Source organism: Callospermophilus lateralis, chromosome 14 (assembly GCF_048772815.1).
Source record: "Callospermophilus lateralis isolate mCalLat2 chromosome 14, mCalLat2.hap1, whole genome shotgun sequence".
NCBI classification, from domain to species: domain Eukaryota; kingdom Metazoa; phylum Chordata; class Mammalia; order Rodentia; family Sciuridae; genus Callospermophilus; species Callospermophilus lateralis.
The window spans coordinates 103,943,843-103,961,457 of record NC_135318.1 but is presented as its reverse complement, the minus strand read 5'-3'; the positions used below and the strand labels follow the sequence as shown (position 1 = coordinate 103,961,457).

The window sequence follows — 17,615 nt, the reverse complement described above, 5'->3', positions numbered from 1 at the left end:
AGGGGACATCCTTGGGTCAAGTCCATACCAAGCCCCCAAACCCACTTTACAACCTCAAACTGGTCAAAGCAAAAAGCCAAAGAAAGGACAAGACTTTAAATAATTTTTTTAAAGTTTTTAAAGTTTTTTTTGTGTGTATGCACACACACACACACACACATATATATGTACATACACACACACACACACACACACAATTTATTTATTTACTTATCTATTTTTGATTCCACCCCCCAGAAATCTGAAGTTCAAAATAGAAATCACAAACAATTGGCTAACAGAGGCATGGACTGAAGGTAAACAGTGCTCAGAAAAGTCACTGCACATTTGTATTTGGTAATTTTTAATAAACCAAATGTATTGATATAAATTATAAATCATATTCATGTGAACAAAGGCAAGTAAGTCTCTATGACCTAGTAGCTTTTTTGGGGGGGGAAATAACCCCCGCATCACCAATTGATATCCTTATTGAGGGCGGTAGGATGGTAGGAAATGGAAACAGGCCACCAGCCTTAACTACCCTTGATGTACCCAAGAGAACGGTCAACCTCTTATCCCTACCAAAACCTTCGGTCAGTAGTCAATGGAGGAAAAGGGACCTTCAAGCCCCTCCCCAAGCCAGCTCTGACCCCAACCAAGCATGACGACTCTCACAGCACAGTGGTCAGGGATCACCAGAACAGGCTCAGGGTCACCAGAACAGGCTCAGGAGAGACTCTGGCCCGCGATCTACAGACAGTAGGACTGTGTCCCAAGTGCCAGGCCCCTGGGCCCTGGGCTGGAAGGACTGTTCCAGCCCTACCGCCACACCAGGCTTCCAATCGTGCCCAAGGCAAGGGCTGCCCATACCCCAAGACTGTAGAAACCACTTCAGGCCACTGCCCTCCCACTTTGACCAGGGGATTTGCCCAAGAGCTGCACGACTGCACAAGGCACCAGATGCTTTTGGAAACTATGAAAATTTACCAGTGGTTCTGGATCTGCTGGAGCTCCTGGATATCCATCTGTCTGTCGGTCTGCCTCCCTCTCTCACACACATAACAAGACCACTTTCAGACAAGCCTCACATTTAAGGACCTCCCTACTCTGGCCAAAACTGATCTTTCCATGGCGGAGTTCTCAATGACAGAACCCAGGGCCACACACTCTATCACTCAGCTAGATCCCCAGCTTCTATCTAGAACTCTGAGAACATCAAACCAAGGTTTGATGAGGTTATCCAGGAAGCAAAAGAAGACCTCAGGTTCATGCCAAGAACCACTCCCTTGGAGCACTTTCCAAGAGGTGGTTAAAATCACGGGAGGAACAGTCAACAGCTCTTGGCAGAGGAGCCTGGAGACTGGATGCCACCAGCAGAGAAGAGGTACGCACAGGAAGGACTACAGGGTGGTACATTTACACATACAGGAAAAAGAGTTAGAATGGTTCCAATGCTAATTCGCAGCAGAGGTTCTCAACCTTGAACAAGCATCACAATCACTAGAGGAACTTGTTCAACGTGAAGAATTCCAGATCAACCCATCCCAAGAGACTGAGTCAGTAGTGCACAACAGGTCCCAGGAACTTGCATTGCTCCATACCCCAGGACCGTGTTCTAGAAAGACGGTGCTGGAGCACCATCCTATCTCCTCCTCCCCAACGGGGCCGAGAGGCTGTCGGCAACACCTCCACTAAATCTTCCTCCCTTAGAACAGGTAAATCTCCCACGCAGCATTTCAAATAACTATCACAGATACAGCCACCTTAAGAGATGTATCCTTAAGTGACCTCTTCTAAAGATCACAGGGTGGTAAGAGAGACAACGTAACTTTCACTACCTCTGCCAGGTGGTCAAGGTCAACATCGCAGTGACAAGTCATGTTGACAGTGTACCCTTGATGTGATGTGATGTGATGTGGTGAGAATGGCTCTTTCCCTGTTGCCAAAACCCCACGCTGATCATGAGAAAAACACCTGTCAACTCCCAATTAAGAGGCTCTATCACACACCTGACAGTGTTCCTCAATACCATCAGGGCCACTGAAAACCAGGGAAGTCTGAGAAACTGTCACAGACCAGAGGAGCTAAGAACATGTGAGTACTCAGTGAAATGCAGGATCCCGGATGGATCTTGAGACAGAAAAATGTCATTAGGTAAAAATTAAGGACATCCAAATAAAGTCCAAGCTTAGCTAACAATAATGCACCCATATTGATTGGTGAGTGGTAGCATTAAATAACAAAATCGGGGGAAAGTAAGATGCTGGGTACATGGAAATTCTCTGGTTACCTTTGGAACTTTTCTGTAAATCCCAAACACATTCTAAAATTTAAGACTATTTTAAAACACATGTATTATATAATTATTAATAAAATACATATATGCATAGTGTGTCATGGTTGAATTGCTACCACAACAAACTGAACTTTGCAAAAGTTAGTAAATTAGTGAACTCAAGAAAAGGGGGGGTTTGAGGTGGGGTCCAGTGACAGAGCACTTGCCTAGCATGTGCAGGCCCTGGGTTCCATCCCCTGGAAAATAAAGGGAAGAAAAACAAGATGAGATAAATACTCCTTGCTGATTAGCTTAACACAACACAGGGAGGTTGAAACCCAATACAATTGTTTGCTGTTCTTTGAACAAAGAGCATATTATATATACTTGAATACGTAAAATAAATACATAAAATACAGTTCGAGTTCATAAATTAAAAAAAAAAAAAAAACCTGCTCTCTTCAGTGAGACCGAACAAAGACTTATTTAACATACAATAAATTTTCTCCTTTCAAAAAGCCCAAGAACTAAGTTTAACTTCTGTTATTTTCAAACTAAGTTCCATGAGAAACACGAAGCACTAATTCTAGTCTATCATTAATATAGTATTTCGAGAAAACCACTTTAATCCTAATCCACATCATCAAAAAGGCAACACCGACTGATTCAGAGTGAATCAGAGGGAGAGTTGCTAGTTTTTATAATTCTATTTTGAAAGGTAGTGATAACTTATTTTCAGATGCTAAATAGAGCTTAAACATAAACACTAAAATCTGTCCACCTTGAAAAACTGTTTTTTAATGACTTGTTGTCAAAACAGCCCTGTGACCCAAGCATTAGACTGAACAGAACTCAATAATCAGAAACACGGTGTTTAAAAAATACATTAAAAAAAAAAAAAAAAAGACATGCACAAAGCCCAGGCTTCCATCCTCAGCATTAAAAAAAATCACTACAACAGAGTGAGAAATAGTTTTAAATTTCAAAGAAAATACACTCCAAATTAGACCATCAGCAGGCTACAAAGCCAACTTTTAAGACTGCGTAGGACTGGTTTGCACAATTCATTACTGCTCCAGAAGAAGCCATCTGATTAAGTCAGTCTTTTTAAGATGTGAATGTGATGGCATCATGCATTCAAGCCACTACTGATAAGGGAGTATTCTGTATATCTGATACCAGCATTCCATTAAAAGCAGCAACAAGTAGCTCTGTTAATTTCTGAGGGTTAAAAGACCTTAAGGAAAGAAGAAACATATACAGGGAGCTTCCATTATCTGGAGAGCACAGTCTAGTTGACTAAAAAAAATCAAGCGCTCATGGCATGTCTACAAATGGTCTGACCCTCACCTGGGCCCTACAGTACAAGTGGCTCTGGAGTAAGAGAAGGAAAGATGGATACCCCAGTCACTACAATAACAAGGGTATACAACTGGCATGGCAATGTCTCTGCTCAGGGGACATTAGCCAGTCTCCAGGGGCTGCCTGTGTGCCTAAGTTTCTGAGGAACTTGAAGGAAACATTAACCTTTTCCAAAAATGCTTAAAATGAATTCTACTTGGTCTTGGCTGGATGAGTGGGGGCTTCCCCTGGTGTCTTCCCCCACATAAAGGTAATGAACAGTCATACTATGTACTTGTTAATGAAGATTAAAGTTGACTATGGATTGTAAAATCTCTGCACTGGTTTACGGGCTCCCTGAAGGCAGGTCTCTGATTCTGGGATGTACCCCCACAGCCCCAGGACAGAGCTGGTTATCACTTAAAACTTAATTGTATGAATACAACTTAGTTAAAATACCATCTGGACAGCAGGCCAATCTGTGGGAGGGATCGAGATGAATGCAACTCTGTCTACATGTCCACATCCGTCCTCCTCCCGTCCAGAACTGCACTCAAAAGTAACAGAGGAATACATTTGCCACTTAAATTGACTTGTTTCGTGCTTTCAAGGGAAAAAAATTAAAAAGTTCTAATAACTATGAAACTGTACCATTATATGTGAAACGAGGGTAGAGAAGAGCTCTAAGTGGCTTTAGAGAACATCAGCAGCAACCCCTTGTCGCACGGAGAGAAGTCGAGAGAGGGTGAAAATTAGTTTTGCGACTTGAGCCGAAGCAGTAGCAGAGGAAAAGGAGAATCTCCATCCTCTACTCTCCTCCTGAGAGTCCACATCTCCACTCCTTTTTGAAGCTGAAGTTTAGAGGAGCAATTATTCAAGTTCAGAAAAGAGATTGAAAGAGATTCAATCCAGCTCCCATCATAAAGAAAAGTCAAGAAGTTACAGCAAAAAATCAGATGATTTCCTGAAAGTAGAGGGAGACTACAATAAAGTCAATACACTGCCTTAACAAAAGTCCAGGGTGTGCCTTTTTTTACACTTGGGGTCCCCAAATTCCAGCCTGGACCTACTGCTGAGGTCTCCTGAAACCACTCTCAACAGGACCTCTGCGGACCAAAGCTCAGTCCCCGCAACCCACACTCTGCTCATCTTCAAAACAGCAGGATGCACAACACTGGCCTCCCTCCACCCTGGCTGTAAAAAGCAAATGATACACACACACGTAACAAAGAGATACCTACATGGTTCTGTAGTAACTGAGAACTTTCCAGTCTATCCAAAGAGTCACTATTAAATATTCAGAGGTCTGTTCTCAGTCCACATGAGACGGGGCGATGGAAGAAAATAAAGATGGATTGCACTTTTAACGATCTCTACCAAGGGAAGTTCAAAAATTTACAAAGTGCTGACTTTGTGTTTATCCTAGCAACAGAACAGGAAGAGAGGAGATAAGAAACAACAAAGTGGAAAGAAGAGCAATAGAACAGGAAACAATTTACACAAAACAGATCACAATAAAGCCAAGGAAACTCCCAAATGGCAGGTCTCTGCATTTCTAGGATTTTCCTACTGATCAAGTAAGAGTCTAATTATAAAGAAAAAGAAAAAATAGTAATAATGTTCAGACAGTAACATCATACTCTAGCCAGCTCAGAGGTAGCTCTGCAGACGCTGAGAGTCAGCAACTAACTTCCAAATTAGAATTTTCCCTTTCCCTTCCCTTCATAAGGTCTAATTTGTGGTATTCTTGTTCTCTCTCCCCTAGGGTTTTAGAACTGTACAAAGAAAGAAAGAAAACATCCAAAACCTAATGTATGTGACCAGTTCAACATTTATCAGGCTGAACCCGGAATCCTATGAACTTCAGAAATAATAAAACACAATTTTTTTTCTAGAGATAATCAGCAATGTAGGACTTCTGAGCTAAGAAAATAGATGTCTTCGATTAGACCAAAATCCATTGCTTGTTAAAAGTAGCTGATAAAGGTCCCCTCCATTACTTCCACGTCAGCGGGCATTCGAAGCAGAAAATGCCTTGTTTAGTCCCATCTCAGTTATATCAAGATGCTTCCTGCAAAAATCAGTTTTTTCTAAGTATAGGGCACAAATATGGTGAATTAAAATGTAAAAAGCAGTATATGCTATACTTTAACATCGTTACAGATGAAGAAAAGCCACGATCAAGTCAACTGAACTAAAGGAAGTTTCTTACAATGTACAGATGTATGAACAGTATTCACATCTATAAAGATCTAAAACTTTTCACTATGTTGATTCAAATGGAAGAAACGGATCTCCAAAAGGATATGTGTAAAAGAATCTACATCATTATTGTAAATATTTAAGCAAAGCAGAGCAAGTTTTTGAGCCGGATCATTCTTGTGTGGGGGCTGTGTGCTATAGGATGCCAAGTAGCATCCCTAGTCTGTGCTCACTAAATGCCAGGATCACCCCCTAGACCCGATATTCTGCAAATGCCTCAAGACACCGCCAAATGTCCATTTGGGCAAAACTGCCCCAGTTGGGAATCACTAATTTATATACATGGGTGAGGGAGTTCAAGTCTCAGCTAAGCTTTTAAAAATACTAGTCCTAAAATCTGTGGATTTGCAAAAGTGAGTTGGCTTCTACTTCCCCAATTCAAATCTAATAGCTAATTAGATCCAAAAATGAATGAGAAGCTACATGGAATAATGTGTAGTATGTTCAAAATATATTTTCTTTCTTAGACACGGAATCCTGACCCACCAGAGGTATTCATGCAGAGAAAGAGAAGCTACTTCTGTAGGGAAAAAACTCAGCCTCTCTGACTAGGATGGCTGAGATACATCGGGTCCAGGGCATGGTCAAGTTTAAGAAGCAAAATAGTAAAACACTAGACCCTTCATCTGTAGGTGGTCAATCAGTAGAGCGTTAGCTCTACCCAGGAGATTATGATTGAGATTATGATGGACACTTTTGTCCTCTGTTTTAGATCATAAGGTCATCGCTTCTTCATCATCCCCTGGGTCTTATCTACTGCACCCTACACAAGAGACCTAGTAAGGACACTATGAAAACGGAACTGAGGCAAGACAGAGGGCTTCACTGAAGGGAAAGGCATCTTCGAAATCCACTCCATGCAGGTTCTAAGAAGATGGCAACAGAAACGCTTAAAGGAAAACACAAGAATGTAATATACAGTTCAGCTTTAAGATAAGGCCATAGAGACTACCTCAAGATACATACAAACCTGAGAAATTGGGGGTGGAGGGGTGGGGACCAAAAGTAAGGAAAGAAAGAACAGAAATGAATGGAAAGAAAAGTCGGTTTTCTTTATCTTGGTAGATTCCACTAAATCTGTTTCTTAGAGCAAAAAAAAAAAAAAAAAAAAAAAAGTTGGGCTGGGGTTGTGGCTCAGTGGCAGAGCGCTCACCTAGCATGCACGAGGCACTGGGTTTGATCCTCAGCACCAGATAAATGTAAAATAAAGATATTGTGTCCGCCTAAAACTTAAGAATAAATATTTTTTAAAGTCATTTGATGGAAATTCACTATTCATTCTTTGCAAATTTCTAAAAACTGTCTTTTGAAATAACTCACGATCCTTGCTATTTTTCCATCTCTTTAAAACTTTTAATTAAAAATTAAAAAAAAAAAAACTCAAGGAGTTTGCATTTTTTTATGCTGATATCCCCAAGATGGCTTCTGTCACTCCAAAAGCAGAAAAAAGTTTACTCTCGATTCTGACCACCCCTTCTCATACACTCACGGAGACCTGAAAATGGGCATACAAGATTTTAAAGTGAATGTTCTTAAAATGGACACAGCTGGCAAGAGAGAAGGGGGAAACAGACATCAGGTGCTCTCTTCTTTTGTAACCATGCTCCTAAGTGAGAAAATATTTGCTGACTTGCAGACATCCTTAAAGACACAGCTAAAATTCATACCCTACAAAACATAGGCACATCCTTGAAGGAAAACTGATATGGGCAGTCTGTCTTCTAACCTGGCCACGGGCACCTTTGTAAACATCTCACTGTGATCTGCTGCCTTTCAACTTACTTCTCCGGCTGGCCACACCCACAGTGGCTGTGAGGATCAAGATGCCCAGTTAAGTACATGCACCTTTGTTGCCACTCACCCTGGAGCATGCTTTGTGCAGAGTGGTCCCATGGAAGTGGTGTGATTGCAAATCTAAACCTGAGAATGGAAAAACCCCATCCAAGTTATAGCCCTTCTGAAATCTAGGACAAGAGGGAGCATCTCCCAGCAGGGACACCAGACTCGAGGCTGTATCTCAGTCCCACGTGCTCTGGGAGAAGACTGCCCAACCCTCTGATGGCACCCAGGGTCCTCCGAACATGGGAGGGTAGGTTTGGCATGATCTAAGCAGGTAACTAACTTGGAATGGAAGCCAATGCTGCAGCTCCCCATGAGGACCTTGTTACAGCCACTTCCAAGAATCTGGATGGAGACCTGCCCTGACCCTGAGAAGGAGTTATGGAAGCCATCCTAGGATTCTTAAAGACCTTCACAGGCATCATATGGCACAAAGGGAAGGATTTGGTAGGTTCAGCTCCAACATTTGCAGCATGCACCTACCTACCCACCTTGAGGAAAATACTGGTAACTCAGGAAAAAACAGTAGCAGCCTAGAACAGCTGAGAGATATATTCCAACAATACCACAGTTAGAGGCCAACTGAAGAATGAAAACATGCTCCTGCTTCCACAGTCGCCAATGTGGTGAAGATGGGGTAGAGCCCAGCATACAGCTATTTATGAAGAGGTACATCACATAGGCCCGTGCAATAGTATCCACACTGCAGGCCATGCTGGAATTAAGATGCAGTTACAGGTTGAGCATCTCTCATCTTGAAAGTATGAAATCCAAAAGCCACCCAAACTGGATACTTTTTGAGCGCCCATGTAATTCCACAAGTGGAAAATCCTACACCTGACCTCAGAGATGGCTCACAGTCAAAACACAAAATAATATTGTAAAAAATTGCCTTCAAGCTACATGTATATAAGGAGTACATGCAGCAAACAAATTTCGTGGTTAGACTTGAATCCCATCCCCAAGACATCTCATTGTACAAATGCAAAAGTTCCAAAATCTGAAACGCTTGTGGTCCCAAACCATTTGGGGTAAGGGATGCTCAATGTGCACTGAACAGAACCACCACCCCACCCCCACCTCCACCCCAACCCCCACTCACCCAGGGGTACTGCAAGTCCCTCTAGCAGTAGTCTTCAGTTGTTCCAAGAGGGATCACCTGAGAATGTATTAGAAGAGCAAATTCTCAGGTCCTGCCCCAAATCTCTGCAGCAGACTCTCCAGGTGGGACCATGCCTCCACAGTGTGCTAATGCTCATTTCAGAGTTTGAGGACCACAGGTCTACAGCACACCAGGGAAGAGGAGCAGCCAGGCCAACACTGTGCCCAATGATGCTCTTCTGTGACCTTCACAGTTACCCCTCCATGCGCACGTATACAGTTACCAATTGTTTATCATGTCCTTCCAAAGTCCAGGGCCTCCTCCACAACGTAGCTGGTAAGAGATTCCCGAATGAGCCTCTACCCACACTCCACTCCCTATCACTGATTTTCCAACAATGTTTCTCAAATCTCATACCATCATAAAAGCTATGGTCCTGTTTTATGAATTTTCAGATACTGCTGAATGAAAAGATGGTAGCCAGACTTGGAGGATGAGGTAGCCAGAAAGTGAACACCAGACCTGACCTTTCCTAGTCACGGGGCCCACGACCAGGCAACCTACAGTTCTTCTCCTCCTTTCTACAAGGTTAAAAACAGAACGCACCATACTCAATCCTGGTGAGAAATCAATGAGTTATGTGTACAGTGTGAGGAGGGAGAGCTAAAAATCACTAAAAAGAGGTTTGATTTTAGCTTCTATACTTACAAATTAAAAACTTAACATGTGTCAGAAACATGTTGAACACTGATTCCCCCCAAAAAGCTATCTTACATTGGCAATTTAACTTCTACAATTCAAAACACATTTGAAAATATGTGTAAGGTGCACGAAGTATTCTGGTTATATGCACTGACTTTTAACTAAATCTGATTTTAGAACTCTAAAACTGAGTATATGAAATATCACATTATTCCTTATAACTACGTGGGTCATGCCTTTCTCAATAAAATACTACCATGATTACCACAATAATTATTCTAAAGGGTTTTTTACTGTGTCCTTTTAGCTATCTCAACTTTGGAAAATTCAGAATAAATGAACCCTAAGCCATGAAAAGCTTATAGCCCTAAACTCTCTGGACATGACAGCCCTAGTCACATGTTGTCCACCGACCACCCAAGATAAAGCAAGAAGTACAGTAAACGTACACTAAGCATCAGATTTTTAAGGCTTCACACAACTAAAAGAATGTGAATTAGTGCACTGATTAGGATTTATATTGATTATCTGCAGAAATAAAATATTTCAGATATGTTGGATAAAAGAAAAGTACTTATATACATTTTTAATGTGATTAAAACAACATTTCAAATTACATGTAGGGCTCACATTTGAAGCTCATAGGATATTTCACTGGGACCAAGTTGCTCCTGACAATCACTTCAAGGGGCATTTACAGGGAGACACTGCAAATAAAAGATGCACACACCTCATTTTCTGCTTCTGATCTCTCCTGCCCTTAGGGAAAGCCAGGCTCATGCTGGGTCCCTGTGCAGACAAGCTATTGTTACAAGGGATAACCCTGAACCAGCCCCAATAGATAGAAGTCTCTAAAAGCAAACTGATTATAAACTTTGTTGTTTTAAGCAAACTGATTATAAACTTTGTTGTTTTGTAACCATCGTTAGCAAACTGCTGCTCAGTATGTGACCACAGATAACTTTGTAGCTTAAAGGGCTGGGGGCTGGGATGTATTTAAAGGCTAGGAACCAGTGAGGGAGTCCAGTCGACAGGCCCGCACCTGCCCTGCTGGGGACTTGGAATAGTGAGTTGAGGACCACAGAGAGCCACCAAGTGCAGGTGGTGGTCAGGCTAGAATGTGAGGGTGGAGTGAGCAGACAGATTGGCAGGAGTGATTAGAAAGTTGTTTTGATGTCCAAGTCAAAAAGAGAAAGAAGAGCCAGGCTCAGATATAAGAGATCTTTCAGAGGTAGAATCAATAGGGGATGATAACCGGATTTGGAGATAAGGGGAAATTCAAGGATGAATGAGTCAATCAATGATGAGAAAAAATAACCAGAGAACAGACAGGCCAGGAAATGATACAGTTTGGGACACTCAAAGTTTCAGTGGAACCAACTGATCAGTGAGAAGCTGGTCCATTCACATGAATTTATTTATTTATTTATTTATCGATGGATAACAAACCATGGATACACAGACTAATTAGAGCTTGAGAGAGAAGAGGCTCCCTGCCTGTCGTGGGGTTCTATGCCTGACTCTTAAAGAGTGGACAGGACCTCCTCCTTCTGCTATGCTGAAACCATCCCTGGCAGGTGTCCCCAGATACACAGATTCCACACCCGAGTGATGAAAGCAATAGTACATCCTAAAATCAGCAGGTGTAGGAATGCAGAGTTACACACTGTTACGGGCTGAACTTCTCCCCTCCAAATTCAAATGCTGAAACCCTGCCTCCAGAAAACAATGCAGAGGTCCCTCGGTTTCATGGAGGATCCCTGAGGGTACCAAAATCTTCAGATGCTCAAGTTCCTTATATAAAATGGCATACAGTAATCGCATGTCACCTACACACACACCCTCCCGTATACTCTAATCATCTCTAGATTACTTGTAATATATAATCCATGTAAGTGTTACATAAATTATATTGTATTGCTTACGGAATAATGACCCAAAAAAGCCTGTACATATTCAGCACATTCACAAAATCTGCAATTTTGATCTGTAGAGAGTTAATCCTCAGATGCAGGACCCACAATACAAAGGGTCAATCATATTTAGGGATAGAACACTTAAGAAGGTAATTAAGGCCAGGCATGGTGGCAGGTGCCTGTAATCCCAGCAGCTCAGGAGGCCGAGGCCGGAAGATTACAAGTTCAAAGCCAGCCTCAGCAACTTAGTGAGACTCTGTCTCAAAATAAAACATAAAAAGGGCTGAGGAATGTGCCTTGGTAGTTAAGAGCCCCTGGGTTCAATGCCCATTACATAAAAAATAAAAGAAGGGAATTAAGGTTAAATGAGGTCACACAGAGAAGAAAAGCCTTGTATGGACAAGGCAAGAAGGGGAGCCAGAATAAGAGCCCACATCAGACACCAACCTGCTGGCACCTTGATCTTGGACTTCCAGCCTCCAGAACTGTAAGAAAGTAAATTCTTCAGCCCCCAAGTCTGTGGTATTCCATTATGGATAATACACCCACCAACAGGAATAAGCACTCTTCAACAGGAAGTTTTCCAGGGTAACTCCAGCTTACAACAATGAAGCAAGGACACAAGTTCACTGAAAGTGTTTGTCTGCCTCCCCTCAAATGGCTCAGCTTCAGATGATTCAACTCATACATAGGATCTGCTCCCATCAATACCTGCACACATCAGCAATAAGGCCAAGGTTCACACCCAAGGGCTATGACGCTCTGCTCTGTCTAGTGCCTCATAAGAAAACAACTCTACCCAGCTACATTCTGCTCTCCTCTTCTACTACCTGCTCGGCAGTGACAGAGCTCCAAGGGGAAGGACTTAAACCTAAATTTAAGTCCTGTAATCCCTGGCGCTGTCCTTGAGCCCCAGTATCCTGATCTAGAAATAAAGACTGGAGCCAATTTTGCCATGTTATCTAGAATATTAAATATGGTGGTGGATGTGCAGAGTACTTTGTAAACTATAAATTATCAAATATTAGTATACATTATTTTTATCTCACTATGGCATTTTAGATCTTCATTAACAATTGGCCATAAAAAGCATTGTTTTCCAAAATTATCTCAAAAGAAGAAACTGCAATACAGGTTGAGCATCCCTTATCCAAAATGCTGCTGACCAGAAGTGTTTCTGATTTGTTTTTTGTTTTGTTTTTCTTTTTCCTAATTTTGGAATATATGCATATTCATACCTTGGAGACGTGACCCAAGTCTAAACATGAAATTCAATTGTTTCATGTACACTTTATACATACAGTATGAAGATAATTTTATACTGCATTGTTAGTGTTCCTGCATTTTGACCACAACCTATCACATGAGGTCAGATGTGGAATTTTCCGCTTGTGGCATCCTGTCCACATTTAGGCATTTCAGAAAGCTTTGGGTTTGGGGCATTTCAGATTTCAGACTTTCAAACGAGGGATGTTCAACCTCTATCGAAATTTTAAGTGTACCTTCGGCTTCTTTTCTTAAAAGCATTACAACAGCAAATGAAGTGGGGAGACATTCAACAACTAGCAATGCTTTGCTCAGTTTCCAGTCCAGGCTGACATGCACAGACTAATCTACTGAAAAACCACACACTTTGCCAGCCCACCAGGTGGTTATGTAGTTGGATCTGTTTGGTTTGTTGCAGACAAAATGCAGGTGCATAATCCCAGGGACCCAAGAGACTGAGGTAGGAGGATCATGTGTTCAAAGCCAACCTCAGCAAAAGCGAGACACTAAGCACTCAGTGAGACTCTGTCTCTAAATAAAATACAAAATAGGGTTGGGGATGTGGCTCAGTGGTCGAGTGCCCCTGAGTTCAATCCCTGGTACCCCAAAACAAGAAGAAAACAAAAAATGCAGGTGCACAAAAAGATTATATAAAATTACCTTCAGGCTATGAGCGTAAGGTGCATATGAAAAATAAATGAATTTCAGGGTTCTGTCTTGTTTTTGTTACGTTTAGCTTCAAGACTACAAATGACTCATTTGACAGAGATTTTACCAAACAGAGAAACCATTGGACCAAATTGTCCTACTGTCTTGCACATCCTGGGGACCAAGACATCAGTGGTGTAACGGAGGTTCTAAGGTACAAGGATTCTGGAGATCTGTTATTACAAACGTTATTGGCATGCTGGGAACACACCGCCCCAGTAATCCAGGCTCAGATTCAATAAGTACATGTTGCACATAAATTGTGTATAAGGTATTACATTAAGTGGGAACACCTATAGCTCTTAGAGGGCTTGGAACCTCCTAAAGAAAATACGAAGCCAAACAACCCATAGAAGAAAGTCACAAATGTCAAATCAGACACAAAGTGCTGTGAAGCCTTAGGGGCAAAATCATCACCTCTAGCTGGGGAAGATTTGGTAAGATGCGGGGAAGAAGTGACCACTGGAAGAATGAGAACTGGAGATACTCAGGGTGGGTGGAGCAAAGGAACCCCCAGGGAACACAAAGGCCAGTCTGGGACAGGGTCACCACTGTGACACCCCCTTGAGGCTGCCATGCCAATCAGAAGAACCCTTTCATTTCCATGGCTCCAGACTGAGAATCTGGAGGTAGGAACGGTTGTGCCTGTGCCACTGTGTCGTTGGTGTGTTATCAGGCAGTAGATTAACTTGCTTACGTGGCACCTTCAGAAAAAAAACACTATGTTCAGGTGAAATGCAGCAAAAGAAAATGACTAAACTTTTAAACTGCACAACTAAAATGGCCTAAAGAAGTGACAAATTATTTTAACTATAACCACATACCTTTGATAACCTGCTGAAAACCTGCCTTGACCTCCTTCTGAGTTGCCCTAACTCAAGCATTTAACACACACCTTAGCATTTTTAGCTTAGGCCCTTTGAAGTGTTTCCATCACTCATTTTAGGAATGAGAAAGAATTTGGAAGTGCCATCTGCAGTCCCTCCGGATGGGAAAACTGATTTCCTAAGCCTCTGGGGGAGCTGTCAGGGAGTTTCTACTTCATTTGAGAAAAGAAGTTAGCTTACTACTTTTTCCCAGACATCACTCACCACCCTCTCCTGCCATTCTCGAGAGCAATCTTGAGTTCTTCAGTCATGAAGCTTCATTTTTAATGTCCAAAAGCCATTTTCACAATCCTGTCTTCCTCAGGGCACACTGCAAGCCAGCTGGAGCCTTTAGAAGCATTCTCGTCCCACAGAGTATCACAGTCTGGTCTAGCCAGGGCAAACTCCGCTAATGCAAGCAGTCAAGGAAAGAATTCCAGGTCATTCTGGGCAATCAAGGAGTCTCCGGGCAGTCCGAAAGGTTATCTCGTCTGTGCACACGCAAGATGATTTCGGGTGCGTTTAATATGGATGATAGCACATTTCTCAAATACTGTGTACATAAGATCTGCTGTTTGTTGGAAAAGCACAGTAACCCCCAATGTAAATGACAGAAGGTGAAACTATGACAAGGCCAAATGGAGCAGGGATGAGGAAAACGTAAGGATGTAGCATTTAATACAAAATCCAAAGCCTTAAAAACTGACCACAGCTGCTTCAAATGCACACTTCACAAGCCCCACCCGTTTAAAAAGGATCCGTTTCTCCACAAGTGGGCAGAGGGAGTTAGAGTAGACAATTTTCCAGGTGGCAGTTTGTGGCTCAGTTTCATCCTGTGTGTCATGATCAACCCCACTGTTGACAGAGTAGAGCAGCTAAGAAACTAAGTGCCAGGGAGAGGAAGTGAGTGGGCATCTCCACCGGCTTCCCACTGCTTAGAGGTCTCAATTTCAGTCTCAGGTGGCCACAGATCCGGCCACTTTCTTTCATCAAAACTACATTCAACTTCAAGGAGAGAAATATAAAGAAAGGATTTTCCTTCACAATCTCTCGCTCACAAACAGGGATAACACCTGCTTCTTAGGGAATTCCTATTGCCAACTTGTAAAAACCTACACCCAGAGCCCAAACTGGGTTAAGTATCCTCTTTCTCCAATGTGTCCACTGACTACCATTCTCCTTCTATAAACGCCACACATGCTTCAAAATCCTGTTATTAATTCACCCGTTTTATCTCTGAACATTCTGTAAGAGAATTAAGGGTGCGTTCAGAAGCACAGTTAAGATCTGTTTTGATAAGTCAAAGCAGCCCAGGTTTTTTTTTTTTTTTTTCCCAGTCCCTTCTAAGAGTTGAAAACCACTGTTGATAAATGTATCAAAAGCAGGGACATGAAACACACCCAGAATTACTTTCATTTCTACACAAAATCCCTTCCAGAAGCTTGCGCTGAACTGAGACAAGGAAGGGACTCCCCTACCTGTGGGGCCCTGGCCTTTGGGTTTGGTTTCTTTTTGGGTCATTGCAGGAGCGGGCCTGCGATGTTTGAGGCCCCTCCAACCCGGACAGGGGCCTGCTCATCCCACTAAACACAAATTTGGCAGAATCAGCTTCAAACCTGTTGGCAAAATAAACAAAACCAAACGAGGGGAAACTGCCAGCCTCAATGGTCTGAAGTGGCCAGAGCCAACTCCAAACGCGGTCCTGCTTTGTCCCTGAAGCTATTTACAGTTTTAAGTCAGGTGCCTGGTGTCCATTAACCAATGACTCCCAGCATCCCACGGACGAATCGAATCGTTATTGTCTACAAATTAAAGCGTTTTGCAAATTAAACCCCTCCACACAACGCCAAGCTAACCACGCTCAAAGGGAGTCACCCTGGATGATTTAAAAACCACACAACAAACGCTTCCAGGAATACGTGGTGGTCAAATCGCCCTGAAGAAACCAGGAGGGCAGAGCGACTGGGAGAAACTTTGGTTCAGGTGACTTAAGAGTCTTGGAAACCCGAGGCAGGACGCAGAGGCTGAAACCCGGCACAAAAGCGCCCTTGGCTTGGCCCGCAAGGCAAGAACCTCCGATATGGGATGTGACGGTAGCTTTGTGCGGGACCATAAATAGTTCTAATAAACACAGTAAGTTCTCCCGGCCCACACCGGCCTCCCGAGTCCCGGCGCGGGGGCCCTGGGATCCTCGGCTATTCTTCCCAGGCACACGCGCCCGGACGACCCCGACCACCACACGACCCCACGCCCACCCCCCGCTCGGTGTCCGCCGCCCGGCCCCGGGCCAGACGTGGCCTGCGTCCCTGGGGGTCTCCAGTCTTGGGCTCCGCAGCCCGCACCCCTGCCCAGGTCCCCGCCCGCGCCCTGGGTGGGCGCCCCCGCCCCCGTGCCATCTGGGAGAGTGGGGAGCCTGGAGGGACCGGCAGGAAGGTGTGCAGCTGGAGGTACCCGGCAATCTGCAGCCAGGGACGCCCAGGCCGCGACGGGGCCGAGGGCACCAGTGGGGCACGAGAGGACCGGCTCCCCCAACCTCTTCCCGGGCGCGCCCCGGCCCGCGAGCCCCGCCGCGCTCCCAACTCTGCCGAACCGCCCCAAGTTTGCGGCCCCCGCCCCGCGCCTTCCAGCCACGCTTACCTCGCCGCGGGCCGCCCGCCGAGGCCGGAGGGCAGCGGCGCGGGTCCCGGGGCGGCGGCCGCGCTGCGCCCGCCCAGGCGCCGCTCTTTGTCTGGCGCGGCTCCCTCCTCCCGCCGCCGGGCGGACGCTGCCGGCCCGGGCGGACCCCGCCGGCCCGGGCGCCGCGAGCCTCTCCACTGCCGAGCCCTCCCCGCCGCCCGCCGCCCGCCGCTCGCTCGGCCGCGCGGCTCCGGCCTGACGATCCCGGCGGCGGCGGCGGCGGCGGCGGCGACCCTCCCCCGGCGCAGCGCCCGCCCCCTCCGCGCGCTTCCTCCTCCTCCCGCGCTCCTCCCCGGCCGCGCCGTGACGCCGCCCAGGGGCCGGGCCAGGCGCCGCGCAGGGGGCGGGGGCTGGACCTACCTGGGGGCGCACCCCGGCGCCGCCGAGCCCCGCGGCCCTGGAACGCGCACCCAAACAGCACCGGCCCTGGAACCGCTCGGCTCCAGCGGCGCAGCGCCATTGGAGCGCCTAGGGAGAAAACGGTCCCCACTCCTGAACCTGCTCGCGCGGGGAGTGGGGGCAGGGTGGTGGGGACGAGGGTGAAAATGCAGGCGGCAACTTGCAGCCTGAGACGACTACCCGGAGATCTTTCCATCCTCTTTTTTTGTTTGTTTGATTTTCTTATCGTGACGCGCTAGTTGTTTGGCCACGGTCCCCCTCCTGGAAGCCTTCCCACGGCA

The 17,615-nt window shown here is 44.9% G+C and overlaps 1 protein-coding gene across 3 annotated transcripts in view; it reads right to left on the bottom strand.

Moving 5' to 3' along the window:
* Nck2 (NCK adaptor protein 2) overlaps positions 1-17,346 on the bottom strand; it is a 144,362-nt gene extending 127,016 nt beyond the window's left edge. For 2 of the 3 annotated variants that reach the window (XM_076832704.1, XM_076832707.1), the window contains exon 1: positions 16,897-17,141. The gene's annotated coding sequence lies outside the window, so the exon portion shown is untranslated. Of the gene's footprint in view, positions 1-16,896; positions 17,142-17,295 lie in introns of those variants that run through there. The other variant, XM_076832705.1, reaches the window with a different exon arrangement.
* Between the last annotated feature and the right edge of the window lie 269 nt (positions 17,347-17,615).